Genomic DNA, 21,254 nt, shown 5'->3' on the forward strand with positions numbered 1-21,254 from the left:
GCACTGTGTCCCGCTGCCGGCATCAATCCTTGGTGAAACGGATGACACCATCTCATTAAAGGGTGGGGACAAATTATCAAATGCTTACTCGTGATCATTTGCCTTGTTAAACTTCATGTACATCCATTACTGTGGTTGATATATGACCGGCTGCCTCCCATGTATTACAGAAAATGATACAATTCACATGTAGCCCTTTTAATGGAACTTTACGTTATTTGCAGATGCCCAAAATCATCTTCTTGCAAATCATGGGCTTCTTGTTTGATGGGAAATCAAGCATTACTTTAGTTGTGTCTAGACGCAAAGTTGGATCTGCACTCAAGCTTGCAAGAAGAAGAATGGAATCAGGTCAGTGTAGAATGCATCCAGAAATGGATCCCATTGTATCAATAAACATTAAATCTGTTATTCTATGCAAATGTACTCTTTAGTTAACAATCACAGTGCCGACTATTGCTTAGGTAAAAATCAGTAATGATTGTTGTAAAACTACCACTCCTTTGTTATTACAATAAGGGTTAAAATTTTGAAGTGGTTCTGTAGAACTCATGCTGCATCAACTTGTAGGTCAATTTAGGATGAATTGCCTTGTGTAATTGTTTACGTATAATCCACATGATGTTTTTTCGAGGACCATGCAATACTACATATAAAAACGTAACAAAAATCTTCAGGAATCCACACTTTTTTGATGTATCTTTTTTTACTATTATTATTTAATATACAATGGCTTTTGTGGAAATAGTTTAGGTCAGAGAAAAGACTCTGAATTATAGATGCATTTTAAACTACAGATGTACTTGCCTTCAGCTGGTACATTCTATCAACAATTAGTAATTTATACACATTCTCATCCATTTTCCTTACAGTAGTTGCAAAATGTTATGCTGCTCGGAACTATAAGGTCATTAATGGCTTTCGTTTTTCTAATAGTCAAAAGATCATTCTTTGAAAAAATGCATACAAAATTTGAAAACGTAAATACAAATCAACAAATGAATATTTTACTTTGAATAGAAAGGTTTTTTTTTGCCTAACAATTTTGAAGAACTCTCTTGATCAATAAACACATTTACTAGGATTCAAACGTACTGGCTGAAATTGGTGATGCGATGCTGTTTGAGACAGTACGTGGGTGTGCTGATAGCTTGAGACTGAAGTAGACACTAGCTTGTTGTTGTTCTTGCATTCATTGGCCAGGATAGGGTTCCTTGGTAGGCGTCTGTAGGTGTCAGTTGACAGCATTTTAGTCACCTTGTGGTCATACTTTGTGGTAGCTATGACCACAGTGGTGTTACTTTTTTCGACTGGCATGAAGTGGATTGATTGGTCTTGAGGTAGGGCTTAGATGGCAGCATTCTACTGCTGGCTTTGGTTGGTCTTGGTAGACGGCATTCTTGAGGACAGAACTTAAGCCACTTCGTGGTCATACTTTGTGGTAGATATGGCAACAGTGGTGTAACCCTTTTCGGCTGGCATTAAGTGGATGAATTGGTCTTGAGGTAGGGCTTAGCTAGACATTCCTTAGCTTACTTTAGTTGGTTCCTGGTAGTTTTTGAGGGTTCTTGAAGGTGAGCAGGGTCTGGATATGGACTTAGGGTTTAGGGTTAGGGTTGAGTTAGGATTAGGGTCTGTGGTTTAGGTCGAATGTGGTCAACACAACTGACTTGACCAAGGAAACTGAAATTCTGTCGGCCAACACTTGACATACTCTTACCAAGAAACTCCATCCTGGCCACCGAACAAGAGATCAGCAACAAGCTTTGAACAAGACATCCCTCTTCTCATTTCTTGCTTATCTTTATCAATTTTCTGATTGAGGGACTAGTTCTATGATATACAATTTTCTAGTAGGTTTCATTATATAGTCTTCGTTGCACACACTTAAATAAAATACCTCAATAATTTTTGTTACATTTTATTGGTAGTAATTGCATTGTCCATTCTTAAAACATGACATGAACTAACTGTAACTGAAAAACTTAGGGCATTCATCTTGAGTGGTCTTTTCACAGGACATGGGAAAATACACAGGAGAGTATAGAGTATTAACACACATCGATGTCGGGGTGAAACCAAAACTATCATTCTTTATCCTGAATGAAAGTTTAACATATTTTAAAATAGGAATTGTAGTTTGACAGCATTCCTTATTGAATTTTACCAAAGCAACAGTTGTCAATACAGTGTTCAGAACTATATGCAGTCTTCATTGCAAGTTGTATTTGTCTCATAAAAATGCTTGCATATTTTTGAGCTCCTGGTAAATGAGGTTTATTGGGATTTGAATTTGGCAAAGAGAAACCTTTGTTTCAAAATAAAACATTAATTTGGTGATTTTCATCAATTTACTTTTTCAAATTTGTTTGCTTTTTTCACTTTTTGATTCTTTGATTACTAGAAATATGAAATTTCCATTAATGACCTTATAGTTCTGAGCAGAAGATAATTGTGCAAATCTGTAGTTTATGTATCTACACTTCAGAGCATTCTCTGACCTAAACTATTTCCACAAAAAGTTAAAGGATATGAAACAAATTAGTTGATTTTGATTTCCCAATAATGAGTGTAGACTCCTGAGATTACCCATGCATGCATATTTTCAGTAATTTTACGAAGGGCTGAAAAATCCTGGCAGCCAAAAGTTTATGTTTGGAGAAAACCGCGCATTAAGTTAACTTATTTTTTAAATAACTAGCTGGTAGACTATTGGTGGTTTAATTTTACACTGACAGCTATTAGTTCATATTATTGTTGACATTAACATTCCAAAGTAACTTTTATTCCGTTGTTGTTGATTTGTTTGTTAAAAGAACATTACAGAGTTTGTATGAAAAAAACATGTCCAAGATCACAGATTTATATCAAAATTTCAAGAAAAAAATCCCTTGAAATATTTCTGTCTGAAGTGTCATATTTGTTTATATAAAACTAATTTCCTGTTTTCAGTTTGTTGCTCAGTAAGCGTTTCATTCTTAAAATTGATGTCATGACAAAGGTGTCATTGGTGTCGCACTATTTTCATGTGACCCAGAAGGTCAATCGCTCTCAAATGAATACTGTTTTTTTTTATGTAGATGATGGATTACATAAAGTGCCTACACTGCCAGTAACTGTTTTGTAAGCAAAACCAATTCTGTAATGTTCCTGTAAACATAACTTTAAAGGCAGTGGAAACTATTCGTAATTACTCAAAATAAATTTATCAGCATAAAACTTAACTTGGTAACGAGTAATGGGGAGAGGTTTATAGTTTAAAACATTGTGAAAAATGGCACCCTCTGAAGTGCCATAGTTTTTAGAGAGAAGTAATTTTCCACGAATTTGATGTGAGACCTCAGATTTAGAATTCATGGTCCCAAGATCAACCTTCTAAATGCACACAAATTCATGTGGCAAGACGTTTTTTCTTTCATTATGATCTTGCAACTTCGAGATACACAAAGTGAGTAGACTGGTCTTTTACAATTACCAATAGTGTCCACTGTCTTTAACAGATTGTATTCATGTAGTGTGATAAATTGGTTATTAGTGGGCTAATTGTTAAGCTGACTGCTTGTGTGAAAGCTTTCACAGTGTACATGTATTAGACCATGGTCCCTCTGTAATTTTCCTGAAATATAAAGAGAGTGTATCAATGGGTGAATAAAGGCACTGGACACTTTTGATGATTAGGCCCCTACTCAACACAATTATTAACAGAACAACTTACTCGTGCAATGGAGAACTGTTGATAGTGAAACAATTTGCAAGACACATATTTTTTTAGAAAGAGGTAATTTCTCATTCAAATAGTCAAATACTTCAGCTGAGAAGCCTTTGTTATGCATCTGCAGCTGGAGAGCATTTGATGGTGGAAAACATTAGGAGAAACTGCTCCACTATTCTCTTGCAATTGAAATGACGAAAATTGAGTCCAAATTTTCCCAGGTTTGTTATCTATCTATCTATCTATCTATCTATCTATCTATCTATCTATCTATCTATATAATTTATCTATATATCTATTTATCTATCAATCTATCTTTGAACCTGTTGATCAATGGAACGGAACAGCAAGCTGCAGCACTTTTTCTCTATAGGTTACAAATACATGTAGTTTAAAACTGACGTTGGCTTTAACTTCCGTGTTAATACTAGAAGTAAAAGTCAAATAGGGTCACACTCTGTGTTCCTTTTGCTATCCGCTTTTTTGGTGACATAATCATCATGGAAGGGGGATGGTATCAGTCTCCTTTAGTTCAATGGTCAATGTCATCTGTGGATCCTAATTGCTAAAGTGTTGGAGGAACTGATGATCAAGTGTTGTCTGACAAAACTGACATTAATGTCAAACTTTAGTTGCTGATGTGAGGCAAGACTAATGTATGGAGGATCTTGGTGAGATGTCTGGCCGTGTGGTAGGTTGTTGAACCCCTGTGTACCACTATGTCCTGGAGGGGAACATCAGAATTGTGTGTCTTGAACTAACTGAGGAAACGAGGGCAGGGGACTCAGAGAAATGCAAAGGTCTTAAAATTACGCTTAGTTGGCGTGCGAATGGCTTGAAACAAACAGAGAGACCAGAGCTGCTATGTGATCTTGCATTCAATATCAGGGATGGGGTTTCTTGTAGGTGTCTGTCCATGACACAAATCTAACCCAGTCATCCTAAACCCTCATCCTAACCCTAATCCTATATAGTTCTACCTGGGATTTCTATAACACTAATCCTATAACCCTAACCACTCACTCATAACCACACTTACAGACACCCACAACTAGGCCTACGACCAACCCTTATAGACACTAACCTCCACCTAGACACTAACTGATAATTACAGATACCTACCAGGAAACCCCATTCCAGATGTTGAAAGCAAGATCAGATACCAGTTTGGGTCTTAGCCTATAGTGTTTCATGCAGCGCAATGTGGCAGCTTTCGCTATTGCTCTCCTTCAAATATCTTTGTTTTCTCTGTTTTCCTACTTAATTGGTTGCCTGCTTGTTAACTTCAAGGTATTTGAATCTGGATTCAAACTGGAGAGTTGTGCCATCCCTTGTGTGGACAGGCGGGTCAAATCCTGACAAATTGTCCAGTGCCAATCCCAAGGACATTGTGCATACTGCTCTGACAAATTCTGCAGTGCCAATCCCAAGGACATTGTGCATACTACTCTTGTCAAAAAACTAGGTGAACATTTTCTACTTTGAAAACTCATCCATGGCAGACAAAGGTGCCTAAAGAAACATGTCAAGGAAGGCAAAAAACGCTTGACCTGACGCTGATGATGAATAACTGTGCCAAGAAACTGCCTGCAGGTTGCTCTGATATCGGTATTGTCTTCATTTATCTGTGAAATGGAGCAAATTAGTCTCTAAAACACTGTGTCCTGGATATTACTCTTGATACTTACTTAAATATTATGCACAATTTCAATCCGCTCATGGACGTCAACAAACTTATAAGGGACTTTTTTAATAAGTCCTGTTGCTAAGACACGCAACCGAGTCTGATTATATATCATGTTAAAACTAAGGTCATGAAATGATAAGTGTAAAAATTAGCTTAAACTAGTTAATTAACTTTATTATTTATTTTGACATGAGAACCTTAATTACCAATAGTTAGCTTACAAGGTAGTTGCATGTCAAAGCACTTTTGCAAATAAATAACTATGTTATAAATCTTGCTTTAAGTATGATCCCATAAGACCTTTACTTCCAGCCCAAACCGGAATTGGAAGTTTCGTAATTCAAAAGTTCATTACTCATGAACCAAGCAAAATTCATCTTGAAGTGTGTAGGACCCAGTATTTTGGTGGGTTGTGAAATCAATGCAAGCTCATTCAGATTGTAGTTGTTAAATGCGCGCTAAAAGAAATTTTGTTAATAATTTTATTTATTTAATACTACAAAATCTGCAGATAATGTTAGGCCCAAATGGAAGCACAATGAATAGGTTCACTGCACTCCTTTTCCATCGTCTTCTACTTTCCCTTCTCAATCTTTTTTTTTTACTGGTATACATAAATGTTCATAGTCAAATGCCATTCTACTGGTCAGCATTCCATTTGTGTACAATCTTCTAAGAGAACAGCGTGCCGACCAAGAGAGGCCATCAGCAAATCTCGACACTGCAGAGTCTGTCGCACATTCAACTACCATCCCTATCAACTCCGGAGAACTTGCAACTTCATAAAATAGTGTCCAGTGCCTTTAAAGTTTTTGTTTGTGGTTTTGTTTAAGATTACAGGTTACTATACCTCATACATATTCATGATCGAGAGTCAGGTTCTTACAGCTAAATTCATCATCACGTGCCAGGTGTTATTTTTGCTATTAGCTGAGAAAGATTAAAAAATGTTATTTGCCAAGGGCACTAAATTGCATTGAGAAGGTTACTGTAAAATGTGCTAAATACATGTAAAGACATCAGGTGATTTGGGTTAATAAGTTAATTTATCATGTATTGTACTCTTTCTTTGTTTCACTTATTAAAGGCAGTGGACACTATTGGTAATTACTCAAAATAATTAATTATTATTAAAAAACCTTTCTTGGTTAAGAGTATTGAGGAGAGGTATATAGTATAAAACATTGTTAGAAACAGCTTCATCTGAAGAGACGTAGTTTTCGGAAAAATAGTAATTTTCCCGTCATTTGATTTCAAGACCTCAGATTTAGAACTTGAGGTCTCGAAATCAAGCATCTGAAAGCACACAGCTTCGTGTGACAACTTGGTGTTTTTTTCTTTCATTAATATATCGCAACTTCGATGACCAATTGAGTTCAAATTTTCACAGGTTTGTTATTTTAAGCAAATGTTGAGATACACCAGCTGTGAAGGCTAGTTTTTGACAAGTACCAAAAGTGTCAAACTGTCTTTAAACAATAAACCTAAAGGGAACAGACTGGGCAAATTTTTCTTTGCTCAATTCCCCATTCTTTATTTTACTTGTAGGAGTTGTTGAGACTATGACACTCTGAGATGTACGAGAAGATTTGCGGACAGGCACCCCAGCAGTTAGGCCTCTTGTAAGAGACCCGAGCCCATAAAGTACGATTGAAACTTTACTGCAGTGAAATCTTTGTCATCGTTCTGCAACATACCAGGTCAGTTGTTGTCAATCTTTTGTTATTTTATCTATAAATAAATTTGCTAAACTCCAGTACTGCTAACAAACAGGTTTTACAGTTACTGAACTCCTGTGTTGAAGCTTTGCGTCCAGAATTCAAACAGTTTAAATTTAATTATTTAGTCGCCAAAACAAACCCTTTGAGGTGTGATTTTGAATGATCGTATTTGGATATCTAAATTAATCCTGTGAGTGACACATTCTATGTTAAAGACTATGCAGAGCGCCCTTTATAACGATGCATCAAGATAGAGCTACTGGTTCCCTCTCAATGTTTTTGAAGCTTGCGGTATGCTAATTGCTTGCAGTTTGGGGTCATTATAAAAAAAACAACTCGGCTATCAAGCCCTATGTTAGCGGTCACCCTTTTTTGTCAACCTCTTTGTTCGGCCGGGGAGTGTCAGTCACAGCCATACAGCTGCAGTGTAGCCAGGCATCACACACTGGGTGAGATATCTTGGTACATGGCAGTTATTGGTTGTATGGCTTCTGACTTTCACCCCAAACAAAAATATTTTTAAAAAGAGGAGACTGCCAACATAGGGCTAGATAACGCAGTTGGTAGAGCGCCAGCTCGTTGATCTGGAGGTCTTTGGTTCGAGTCCCAATTTAGTCACTTTTGTTTTTCAACCCCAAATCATTTTCTTCACAGGTCTGTAAGAGGCATATGACCAGACAAGCAAGCACAAAAGAAAATAAGACACGCATGAAAAACCTCTTCAGTTGTTCATATTCTGCTAAGATGTTGCCTAGGAACAAAGGGACGCTCAGGTAATACTGCTAAGAATTATCATGACAACAAATCATTGTGTGAAAGATACATGTAAAACCAACATTGAAAGGGAGAGCAGTGTAGACAGACTCATGAGCAGGCCTAGAATTTCATGTTTGAACATGTTGAAAGGACAAAGAAAAGAGCACTTCCATTTGATACTTACATAAATATTATGCACAGTTTCAATCCTCTCATGGATGTCAACAAACTTATGAGGGACTTTTTTAATAAGTCCTGTTGCTAAGACACACAACTGAGTCTGATTCTATATCATATTTAAACTAAGGTCATGAAATAATAAGTGTAATCATTAGCTGAAACTAATTAATTAACTTTCTTATTTATTTTGACATGAGAACACTAATTACTAATAGTTAGCTTACAAGGTAGTTGCATATCAAAGCACTTTTGCAAATAAATAATTATGTTATAAGTCTTGCTTGAAGTATGACCCCATGTGACCTTTACAACTTAAAATTTCGTAATTCAAAAGTTCCTTACTCATGAACCAAGCAAAATTCATCTTGAAGTGTGTAGGACCCAGTATTTTAGTGGGACGTTAAATCAATGCAAGCTCATTCAGATGGTAATTGTTAAATGCGCGCTAAAAGAAATTTATTATTAATTTTATTTATGTAATACTACAAAATCTGCAGATATGTGAGGCCCAAATGGAAGCACAACAATGTTTTTGAATAGGTTCACTGCACTCCTTTTCCATCATCTTCTACTTCCCCTTCTCAATCTTTTTTTTTTACTGGTATCCATAAATGTTCATAGTCAAATGCCATACTACTGGTCAGCACTCAATTCGTGTACAATCTTCTAAGAGAACAGCGTGCCGACCAAGAGAGGCCATCAGCAAATCTCTGTTGCAGAGTCTGTTGCACATTCAAATACCATCCCTATCAACTCCGGAGAACTTGCAACTTCAAAAAATAGTGTCCAGTGCCTTTAAAGTTTTTGTTTGTGGTTTTGTTTATTATTACAGGTTACTATACCTCATACATATTCATGATCGAGAGTCAGGTTCTTACAGCTCAATTCATCATCACGTGCCAGGTGTTAGTTTTGCTATTAGCTGAGAAAGATTAAAGAATGTTTTTTGCCAAGGGCACTAAAACACATTGAGACGGTTGCTGTGAAATAGGCTATATACATTTGAAGACATCAGGTGATTTGGGTTAATAAGTTGTGTTATTATGTATTGTACTCTTTCTTTGTTTCACTTATTATAGGCAGTGGACAATATTGGTAATTACTCAAAATAATTAATTATTATCAAAATACCTTTCATAATAGAGGCTCTAAAGGTCCTTCAAGCCTCTATTATGCATTTGCACCCCATTCACACAGCGCATAGTGCAACATTATTGCAAATGTTGTATTGTGCCGGCGCAGCGGTGTATACTGTATGTGTGTTTGAGGGTAGGTGTAGTGACCCAAACGAGTGTCTAAAAAGCTTCACAAATGATCGTACAATGTACTATCTTCTTGTGTACTTTCAAGTTAGTGTGTAAACCTTTCGAGGGGCACTTTTAAACATTAAACAATAACACGTATCAGACCACAGAAGGTGATGACTTTTTTTCATGCCACTCCGCAGTTATTTCGCATGCCAATTTGTCATCACCTTGCTTTTTGCTGAAGCAAACATCTAAAATTTTACGTGCCTAAGCTAGCAACCGCTCGTGAATCAGGTTTACGCTTAAGCAATATTTGTTGCTATGTTAAGCAAACAAATTTTCTTACTGTTAAACAGCCCTATGCCATTGGGCCCTTCACACACACACAGTGCAACATAATTGCAATATGTTATTGGTGTGGCGTGCAGCATTGATTTGGGTGTGTATTTGACGTGTGTTTGTATGGTAGGTGTAGCGAAGTAAACGCGTCTGAAATGTTTAAGGAATGATGTACAAAATATTATCTTCTTATTTTCTCTCAAGTTGTGTAAACCTTTCAAGTGGCGCTTTGAACCATTACAAATAGTACATGGAAGACAGAGAAGGCGTTAACTTTTGTTTTATTGCCACTCTGCATTTATATCGCCCGCCATTTTGTCAGTAGGGGGCCTACCTTCTTCTATTTTGCTGCAGCAAATGATTTACAATCTTGTGTGTGCCGTTTGTTTACATGCTTAACCTCGTGAAATTTGTGTACATCCTCCATGGTTTAGGCGATTATTTTTGCTACGCTAAGCAAAAAAAATTGCTAACCGTTAAGCAGCTCTTTGAAATTTGGCCCTGTTCTGTTGAACAGTTGAACAGTCTGTTTTATCAGTTGTTTATCAGTTGTTTAAGTGTGTTATGTTTTTCATTTATTTCCTTGTATTTTGTAACTTAAGTGTCAAGAACAAAAACAGTTTGAAAAGGATTGTTAGACTTGGGTCTCAAAATTATCAGAGAGCCACAGAGAGACTTAACCAAGGTCAGTGAGCGACAGATACTTAAGAGATAATTATGTACTTAGGCAATTGTTTAACAATGATCTAGACCACCCCCCCCCCCCCAAAAAAAAAAAAAAAAAAATAGATGGAAATTTCTGTTTTATTCCATTCAGACCTGTTCTGAGTGGTTTTTGTTTTGCACTTGTTTTCAACTGTTTTTGTATGCTGGGTGTCAGCTATTTGGCGGTCTGGTTCACCACCGTTTATCTGTTTACACTGTATTTATAAATTGTTTTGTGGTTCTTATTAATGTATATTCAACTAATGTGTTTTATATTTATTCAGTTGTCTGTAATTGCTGTGGTTTCACACAACTCTTACTTACCTGCTTCTTGTCATTGTGTCAAGTAATCTATATATTTTTAACTAATTGTATTTTGTCTACTTCCAGCCGTAACTGTAAATGATTTATATGAAGCAAGCCAACTGAATTAATTGACTATTGAAGATTATTAAAGTTTTTTTAATTGAATTGAATAGCCTCTGTGCCTTTTATCAACTTCTTTCTTCAAGAAACAACCTGAGGTTTGACACGCTCATTTTTCGACTGTCACCAAATCTACCACTGTTTTGGACTGTAAAACCGCTCTGGTTACAGAGTTCAACATTCATGTTTTTGGTCCCAACAACAAAGAATCCAAGGTTTTTCTGAACATGCTTGAGGCTGCTGGTTTAAACCAACTTGTGTTTTCATCTGCTCTACCCTAGCTACTCTGTACAAGTACTTGTACACAATAGGCTTGTACACAATTTCAGGCAAACTTTGATAATTTCAGGCACAATTTCATACGTTAAAAAGGCTATAATTTGATAATTTCAGGCAAAGTTTGATTAGTATACACAAGGTAAAGTTTGATAAGAACACAAGGCTTGAACACGATAGCCTTGTACACCATTTTAGACAAAACTGGAAAATTTCATGCAGAATTTGCTTATTGTCAATTTAATAAGTACATGTCCACATGGCTTTATACACAATTTCCAGGCATTATTTGATAATTGCAGGTAAAATTTGATAAGTAGGCAAGGCTATTGTACACAATAGCTGCGTACACAATTTAAGGAGAAATTTCACAAGTACACAATGCTATCGCTTGTACACAATAGCCTTGTTAACATTTTCACGCAAATCTTGCTAATTGCTAGGCAGAATTTGCTAATTGTCTGACAAAATTTGATAAGAACACAAGACTTTTACCTTGCACACGTTTAGGCATAAGTACGCAAGGCTATATTGTACACAATAGCTGCGTACACAATTTCAGGCAAAATTTAATCAGTACACAAGGCTATTTATAGTCTTGCAATTTGATAAAGTACACAACTCCTGGCAAAGTTTGATAATTTCAGGCACACAAGGCCTTATACACAATTTAGGCAGAATTTCGGGAGTGAACAAATACAATTTCAAGAAAATTGTTGATATATTCAGGCAAAATTTGATGATTACACAAGGCTTGTACACTATTTTAAGGCAAAATGTGATAAGTACACAAGGGTATTACACCGTTGTACTTGTTTTAGGCAGAATTTAGGGATGTTTCAGACATAATTTTGACATGTTTAGGCGAAATTTGATAAGTGCACAAGTTACTTGTTTTTAGGCAGAATTTTGAGAGTACACATGGCTATAGTCTTGTACACAAGTACACAATTTCAGGAAAAGTTTTGATATATTCAGGCAAAATTTGATAATTTCAGGCAAATTTTGATGATTACACAAGACTACAGTCTTGTACACTATTTAAAGCCATTATACACTTTCGGTAAACAGTATTGTCCAAGTCCCACACTTCGTGTATCACAACTTATATATAAAATAACAATCCTGTGGAAATTTAGGCTCAATCGGTCATCGGAGTCTGGAGAAAATAACGGGAAAACCCACTCCTGTTTTCGCGCGTTTCGCCGTGTCATGACATGTCTTTATAACAAATCTGTAATTCTCGTTAACGAGAATTTATATTGTTTTACCGTTTTCTCAAAAAGTAAAGCATTTCATGGACTAATATTTCAAGAGAAGTCTTTCACCATTACCTTCTGTAAACCCTGTAAATTATTTGTAAATCTGTGAACTTTTTTTTTTTTTCTGTACCGAAAGGGTCCAATGGCTTTAAGGCAAAATGTTTTAAGTATACAAGGCTAGTACACCCTTGTACTTGATTTTAGGCAGAATCTAGTGAGTACACAAGTCTTGTACACAAGTAGAAAATTTCAGGCCAAATGTTGATATATTCAGGCAAAATTTGATAATTCCAGCAAAATTGATGATACACAAGGCTACAGTCTTGTACAGTATTTCAGGCAAACCTTGATAATTTTAGGCAAACTTTGGTGAATACACAAGGCTATAGTACCTTAGTACACAAGACTGTATACAATTTCAGGCAAAATTTGATTATTTCGAGCCAAAATTGGTGTAGCAATGCTTTAGCAATGTAGGCCTACACTTTTTCAGGCAAAAATTTGTTAATTTCAGGCAAAATTGTTTTGGGGCAGAATTTAGGGAGTAACAAGGACACAAGTTCAGGAAAAAATTGATATATTCAGGCAAAATTTGTACACAAGGCTTGTGTACAGTATAGTCTTGTACTTATTTTCAGGCAAAATTTGATAATTTCAGGCAAATTTGATGATTACACAAGGCTACAGTCTTGTACACTATTCCAGGCAAAATGTGATATGTAGACAAGGCTATTATACTCTTGTACTTGTTTTTATGCAGAATTTAGGGAGTACACAAGGCTACAGTCTTGTACACTATTTCAGGCAAAATTTGAACATTTCAGGCAAAACTTGATGATTACACAAGTACACATGTGGCAAAGTTTGATAATTTTAGGCACACAAGGCCTTATACACACTTTCAGGCGAAACCTGGTCAATAAAAATGGCTATAGTAGTGTACACATTAGCCTTGAACAGATTTTTAGGCAAAATTTCAGGCCAAATGTTGATGATAAATCAGGATAAAGTCATGTAATTTGACCATTTCGAGCAAACTTTGGTGCATACACAAGGCCAGGTGATCTTGTTTAGTACACAACTGTATATAATTTCAGGCAAAATTTGAAAGCACACAAGGCCAAATTCAGGCAAAGTTTGATAACTTCAGACAAAATTTGATCAGTAGGCAGAATTTAGGGAGTACACAAGTACACAATATTAGACATACCTTTGATCTTGCTATTCTTATTAATTGACCATTGTTAGTTGCATCATGATGCAACTTGCTCTCTAATCCTACCCTTTCATGTCTCCCTGCATTGTTGTCGAACAATACATTTACCACGTTTATGGTCCAGTAACCCATCCTTTCATTCTAAACATCCTTTGTCCTCGCCACTTCACTCCTATTGGTTCATAGCCACCAACATTGTCTCTGAAATAGAAACTTTGATTGGCTGTTATTTTCCCGCTTCTTTCTGGATCCTTCCCTTAATCCCTTTCCCCCTCTCTCTTTCTATAAATGGATATGTATTTGTTTGTACTTGTTTTATGCCTCTGAAGAAGGTCCGGATTGGATCGAAAGCTAAGGCCATCTACCCTATTCATTATATATATTCCCGGTCACCAGGTTTTTCCTGTCTGCAACTCAACGGTTTCAACAGACCCTCCACAAGTCGTAGTAAGAAACTTTTATTTCTCTGTTGTTGTATCCCTTCGGGGTGATCCCCTTGATTTGCTTGTATTTTGTTTTTAATTGTCATAACCATATCCATTCTATCTTTTCCCACTTCCCACCTGTTCTTCTCAGAACATTTTTAACATTTTTCCTTCCTCCACAGATTATTAACAAATCATTATTTTTCACCCTACAGGTTTGTAAATACAACTATATAATTTTGTTGGTAGGTTTTTAACCTATTTGTTCTACAGGATTGTGTTTAACCCGCTTTTTTTCACAGGCCTACGTTAACGTTTTCCTTTTCAGATTTTTTGTTAACCTTTTCCTTTTCAGATTTGTACATAACATATATTTTTCTGCAGGTTTTTTAACCCTTTCTTTTACAGGTCTATATTTACCGCTATTTTTTCACAGGTTTATATTAACGTTTTCCCTTTCAGGTTTGTACATAACTTTTCCTTTTCAGATTTGTACATAACGTATTTTTCTGCAGGTTTTACAACCCTTTATTTTACATAATTGTATTAACCCCAATTTTTTCACAGGTTTATGTTAATGTCTTCCCTTTCAGGTTTGTACATAACTTGATTTTGCAGGTTTTATAACCCGTTATATTGCAGGTTTTTGATAAGTTTTCCTACAGGTTTGTAAATAATTAACTATTTTTACAGGTTCCTATTATTGACTACATTATTTTTACAGGATGATGTTAACCCCTATTTTTTCAACAGGTTTGTGTTAACCCATTTTTTCTTTTCAGGTTTGTACATAATTTATTTTTTGCAGGTTTAACCCGTTCTTTTACAGGGTCTTGTTAACCCCATTTATTTGCAGGTTTATTTTACTTTTTTCTTTCACGTCTGTTAATTAATAATCAATTTTGTACAGGATTTATAACCCGTTCTCTCCACAGGAATGATTTTACAATTTTCCCCTTGACTGTATTCCCCCATCCATTATGGCACTTGCTCCCGACACCAAGTGCATTTTCCGCAAGCTTCGTAAGCTTAAGGAAAAGAACACCCGTTACATGTCACATCTTGATAACTACCGTTTTTATCGTTTGTCCCGTATCATTCCCAAAGGCCTACAGATCAAGTGTACCCCTTCCTTTGGGGACCTTGACCCATCCTTTCTGAAGAAATGGAACAAGACACTCACTAATACGTCTTTCCGTTTGATCAAGTTGCTGGAAAATCAATGCCAACAATTCATTGATAACCAGTTGCTTGAGATAACAGACACTGAGTCTCAACTCCAGGAGTCATGTTCCATTGAAGAGTTTGAACAGTTACAAGATACCATACTATGTAACGTCAAACACTTAAGGTCCACCCTAATGGACACACAGAACAAGAAACGTATGAATGTCCAGGCTAACCATAAGAAACACACCCATAGACGTTTCCACAGTAAGAGAGCCAGCATTGCTCCTCCTACTGTTAGGTCGCCAGAGACCAATACTGTAGTTAACCTGTCTGACATGGTCCTCACTGACCCACAGGTTAAACTCCTCTCAAGGGGTCTTAAGTTTTGCCCCACACCCAGAGAACCTAACCAACTTCTTTTCCAACAGGACATGGCCCAATTCAATCGTAGGTTACGCCTACGTGAATACTTTCATGTAGACCCCTCCATGGATGACGAGTCATCTGTGGAGTCCCAACCCATTCCCCGCAACCGCTTCAAGGAAAAGAGCACTTGGGTACCCCCTAAGAACCGAGATGTGTCTCTAGAGACATACATCAATTCGGTTAACTCCGAGGTTCTTAAGGCCCCCAGTACCCCTACTCCCAATAACCTCCCCCAAGATGAGCGGCACGCCCTTACACAGCTCCGCCAATCACCAGACATAGTGATTAAACGGGCTGACAAGGGGTCCGCAGTTGTAGTCATGAACACACATGACTACATTGCCGAAGGCCTTAGACAGCTCAGTAACACTGATCATTACATTGAATGTGCTTCTGACCCCACTGAATCTTTCTCCCAAGATATCAGTGACACCCTGGTTAGGATTTATAACGCCAATGGTATTGAGAAAGATACATTTAACTATCTTCTCCCACATGACCCCCGTACAGCAAGGTTCTACCTTCTACCTAAGATACATAAGCCCAATAACCCGGGGAGACCTATTGTATCTGGGAATGGTAGCCCCACAGAGCGCATTTCTGAGTTTGTCGATAGCTTCCTCAAACCCTTAGTCTGCCGTATTCCTTCCTTCATCAAGGATACCAAAGACTTTCTCCACAAACTAGATGAGGTCAAGCACCAAATACCTGACTCTGCCATTTTGGTTACTTTTGATGTTTCATCACTGTATACTAACATACCCCATCATGAAGGCATGAGTGCATGTGTCTCTGCCCTCAATGCTAGTAATCAGTCCCGCCCCTCAGTGAGTCATATTAAGGAACTCATGAGCCACATTCTAATGAAGAATAATTTCACATTTTCTGACAGGCATTTTCTACAGGTACAGGGTACTGCCATGGGTACCAAGATGGCACCCTCATATGCCAACCTATTCATGTCTCAGTTGGAGGACAGACTCCTTTCCTCCGCCCCCAACCGACCACTAGTTTGGTGGAGATTTATTGATGATATTTTCTCCATCTGGGGTGGGGACCAAGACAGCTTGGATGAGTTTATTAACCATATCAACTCATTTCACCCCACCATAAAGTTCACTACCGAACAATCTCTCACCAGTGTGAACTTTCTAGATGTGACAATAACCAAGTCTCTTAATGGCCTTGTCACAGATGTTTACAGTAAACCCACCGACACCCACCAGTACCTTCTCTCCAATAGCTGTCACCCTAGTCACTGTAAGAAGGCCATTGCTTACAGTCAGGCCTTACGTATCAGGCGTATCTGTTCCACAGATACCCTGTACAAGAGGCGCTCATCAGAGCTAAGGAAACACCTTGTATCTAGGGGACACAGCGAACGTAGGGTCCAACTTGCTATCAACAGGGCTCTCAACGTACCTCGTCATACTCTGTTGACTAACACGGGAGCTAAAAAAGCTCCGACCAATAGAGTTGCTTTGGTCACCACCTTCCACCCCAAACTACCCAAACTTCCCTCAATTCTCAATAATAACATGCCTATACTTCACTCCTCCAGCAGGTTACACTCAGCAATCCCTAAGGTTCCCATGGTTGCATTCCGCCGCCCTAAGAACCTTGGTGACATACTAGTCAGGGCCAAACTTCCCCCAGGTACAGTCCAAACACAACCCCCGACAGATATACTGGGCTGTCATAAATGTACCCGTTCCAAATGCAGAACGTGTCTGCACATTAAGCCCTCATTTAAGGTGAAGAGTCATACCACTGGCTCTTCATACAACATCAAGACCGACTCTGAATGTAGCACATCTAATGTAGTCTATGTCATATCATGTAAGAGATGTGGGCTACAATATGTGGGAGAGACTAAGACCAAACTTAGTCTTCGCTTTGCGAATCATGTCTCTTCCATAAAGACTAAGAAACTGTACCCAGTCTCTATCCACTTCAACAGCCCCAATCATAGTGTCAGTGATGTTGAACTTCTGGTGATTGAAGCTTGCAATGGTGATGACACACACCGCAAGAGTAGAGAATCACACTGGATTCACCAACTCAAGACAGTCAAACCCTTTGGACTTAACATAAACACTGGTGTTAAATAACTTCTCATTAACCTCCACTTCAATTCGGCCTAAGAACTTATATGTTGTATATATTCTGTACATAAAGTATAAATTAATCTTGTTTAAAGTTGTTTTTATAAATTCATCACTGTAACTATCTGATGTAAGTAACCCCCCCCCCTTTTTTTTCCACAGGTCCCTCATACCTATTTTTCAAATCATCATACCTTTGATCTTGCTATTCTTATTAATTGACCATTGTTAGTTGCATCATGATGCAACTTGCTCTCTAATCTTACCCTTTCATGTCTCCCTGCATTGTTGTCGAACAATACATTTACCACTTTTATGGTCCAGTAACCCATCCTTTCATTCTAAACATCCTTTGTCCTCGCCACTTCACTCCTATTGGTTCATAGCCACCAACATTGTCTCTGAAATAGAAACTTTGATTGGCTGTTATTTTCCCGCTTCTTTCTGGATCCTTCCCTTAATCCCTTTCCCCCTCTCTCTTTCTATAAATGGATATGTATTTGTTTGTACTTGTTTTATGCCTCTGAAGAAGGTCCGGATTGGATCGAAAGCTAAGGCCATCTACCCTATTCATTATATTAGACAAAGTTTGATATATTAAGGCAAAATTTGATAAAGTTCACAACTGGCAAAGTTTGATAATTTCAGGCACACAAGGCTTTATACACACTTTCAGGCAAAACCTGGTAAGTAAAAATGGCTTTAGTAGGGTACACATTAGCCTTGAACACCTTTTCAGCAACCATTTTATAATTTCAGGCCAAAAGTTGATAACACAAGTCTTACACTATTTCAGGCAAAATTTGCTACTTTTCAGTCAAAATAAACAAAAAATAGTAGAAAAGGCTGGTTAAGTAAACAATTTTAGGCAAAACTTGAAAGCTTCATGCAAATATAAAAGGCTTAAAATTTTTACACATTTTCAGGCAACAACTGATAGTCTCAGGCTAAAATTGAAAGTACACAAGGCATTAGTCTTGTACACAATAAGTCTGTGCACAATTTGAAATATACACATTGCTTTAGTCTGTACACAATCTTAGGTCAAGTTCGATAATTCCAGGGAAAGTACACAAGGCTTGTTTACTGTATAGTATTGTTCTTATTTTCAGGCAAATTTGATCATTTCAAGCAAAATTTGATGATTACACAACGCTACAGTCTTGTACACTATTTCAGGCAAAATTTGATGATTTCAGGCAAAATTTAATAATTTCAGGCAAAATTTAATAGTTTCAGACAAAATTTGATGATTACACAAGGCTACAGTTTTGTTCACTATATCAGGCAAAATTTGATAATTTCAGACAAATTTTGATAATTTCAGACAAAATTTGATGATAACACTATTTCAGGCAAAATTTGATCGTTTCAGGCAAAATTTGATGATTACACAAGGCTATAATTTGATGATTAAACAAGGCTACAGTCTTGTACACTATTTCAGACAAAATTTGATCAATACACAAGGCTATAGTCTTGTACACAAGTACACAATTTCAGGCAAAATTTGATGAATACCCAAGGCTATAGGCTTGTACTTATTTTCAGGCAAAAATTGATCATTTCAGGCAAAGTTTGATGATTACACAAGGCTAGTGTACTAGTTCAGGCAAAATTTGATAATTTCAGAAAAAAAATGATGATTACACTCAGGAAAATTTTTATCCTTTCAGGTAAAATGTTATCATTTCATGCAAAATTTGACCAGTACACAAGGCTATAGTATTGCACTTGTTTTCAGGCAGAATTTAGGGAGTACACAAGGCTATAGTCTTGTACACAAGTACACAATTTCAGGCAAAATGTGATGATTACACAAGGCTATAGTCTTGTACTCATTTTCAGGCAAAATTTGATCATTTGAGGCAAAATGTGATGATTACACAAGGCTACAGTCCTGTACACTATTTCAGGATAAGTTTGATAATTTCAGGCAAAATTTGATGATTACCCAAGGCTATAGTCTTGTACTTATTTTCAGGCAAAATTTGATTATTTGAGGCAAAGTTTGAAGATTACACAAGGCTACAGTGTTGTACACTTTTTCAGGCAGAATTTGATAATTTCAGACAAAATATGATGATTACACTATTTCAGGCAAACTTTTATCATTTCAGGTAAAATGTTATCATTTCAGGCAAAATTTGATCAGTACACAAGGTTATAGTCCTGTACTTGTTTTAAGGCAGAATTTAGGGAGTACACATGGCTTATAGTCTTGTGCACAAGTACACAATTTCAGGAAAAAATTGATATAGTTATTAAGACACAAAGCTTGTGTACCATAGAGTCTTGTTTCTTATTTTCAGGCAAAATTTGATCATTTCAGGCAAAATTTGATGATTACACAAGACTACAGTCTTGTACACTATTTCAGACAAAATTTGATAGTTTCAGACAAAATTTGATAATTTCAGACAAAAATTGATGATTAGACTATTTCAGGCAAAATTATATAATTTCAGGCAAAATTTGATCATTTCAGGCAAAATTTTATAAGTACACAAGGTTATAGTCTTGTACTTGTTTTTAGGCAGTACACAAGGCTATAGTCTTGTACACAAGAACATAATTTCAGCAAAAATTTGATATATTCAGGCAAAATTTGATACTAATTTTAATGATAATTTATTCATTTATATTGCGCCCATTCCAAAAAATGTACACAAGCGCATAACAAAGTATATAACAACATAACTTTTAACAACAGGAAAATATACAGCAATCCAAACAAACTGAAAATACAAACCGAAGAGTTCAAATTGCAAAACATAAGATAGACCAAAAACAAACTAGTAAAGGAACAATATATTTATATGCACAATCAGTAAAAAGCTTCTTTAAAAAAATAAGTCTTAAGGACCGATTTAAAAATATTGAGGCTGCCAGTGATCCCAGTATGAGGGGGAGTTTGTTCCAGAGGTGGGGAGCACTACATTCAAAGGCCTTGTCCCCAAGAGCGGCCTTACTACAACCTACAGGGTGACTAAGAAAAATACTAATATCAGAACTGCGAAGGCCTTAGCGAGATAGGGGTTTGATGGAAACAAGCCTAATTAAATACTGAGGAGCTAAAATATGAAGAATTTTGTAAGTGATCATTCAAATTTTAAATTCAATTCTAAACCGAACAGGGAGCCAATGTAAATCCATAATTAGTGGAGAAATATGGCAATATTTGAAAGCATTACAGACCAGCCTGGCACAGGCATTTTGCACTCTCTGGAGTTGTTTAATCTTAGTGTTGGGTAAGCCATAAAAAAAGACTATTACAGTAATATAGTCTATTAGAGACAAACGCATGAATGAGTGTTTCAGTACATTCCTTAGACAAAAAAATTATTATGCGCCTAATGTTATGCAAATAATAAAAATGCACTACCACAAACTTTAGTAATGCGAGTTTTCATTGACATATTGGCATCAAACCATGCACCTAGACTTCGGGCAAGGGAAACAGGTGACACAATTGACTGCCCAACCTGAATACCATCCAATGTAACCTTAGATAGTTGCTGACGGGTACCTATGATCAAGAATTCCGTTTTATTGTCATTTAGATACAAACCATTAGCAAGCAAATAATTATAATTATGAG

Source organism: Asterias amurensis, chromosome 3 (genome assembly GCF_032118995.1).
Source record: "Asterias amurensis chromosome 3, ASM3211899v1".
NCBI classification, from domain to species: domain Eukaryota; kingdom Metazoa; phylum Echinodermata; class Asteroidea; order Forcipulatida; family Asteriidae; genus Asterias; species Asterias amurensis.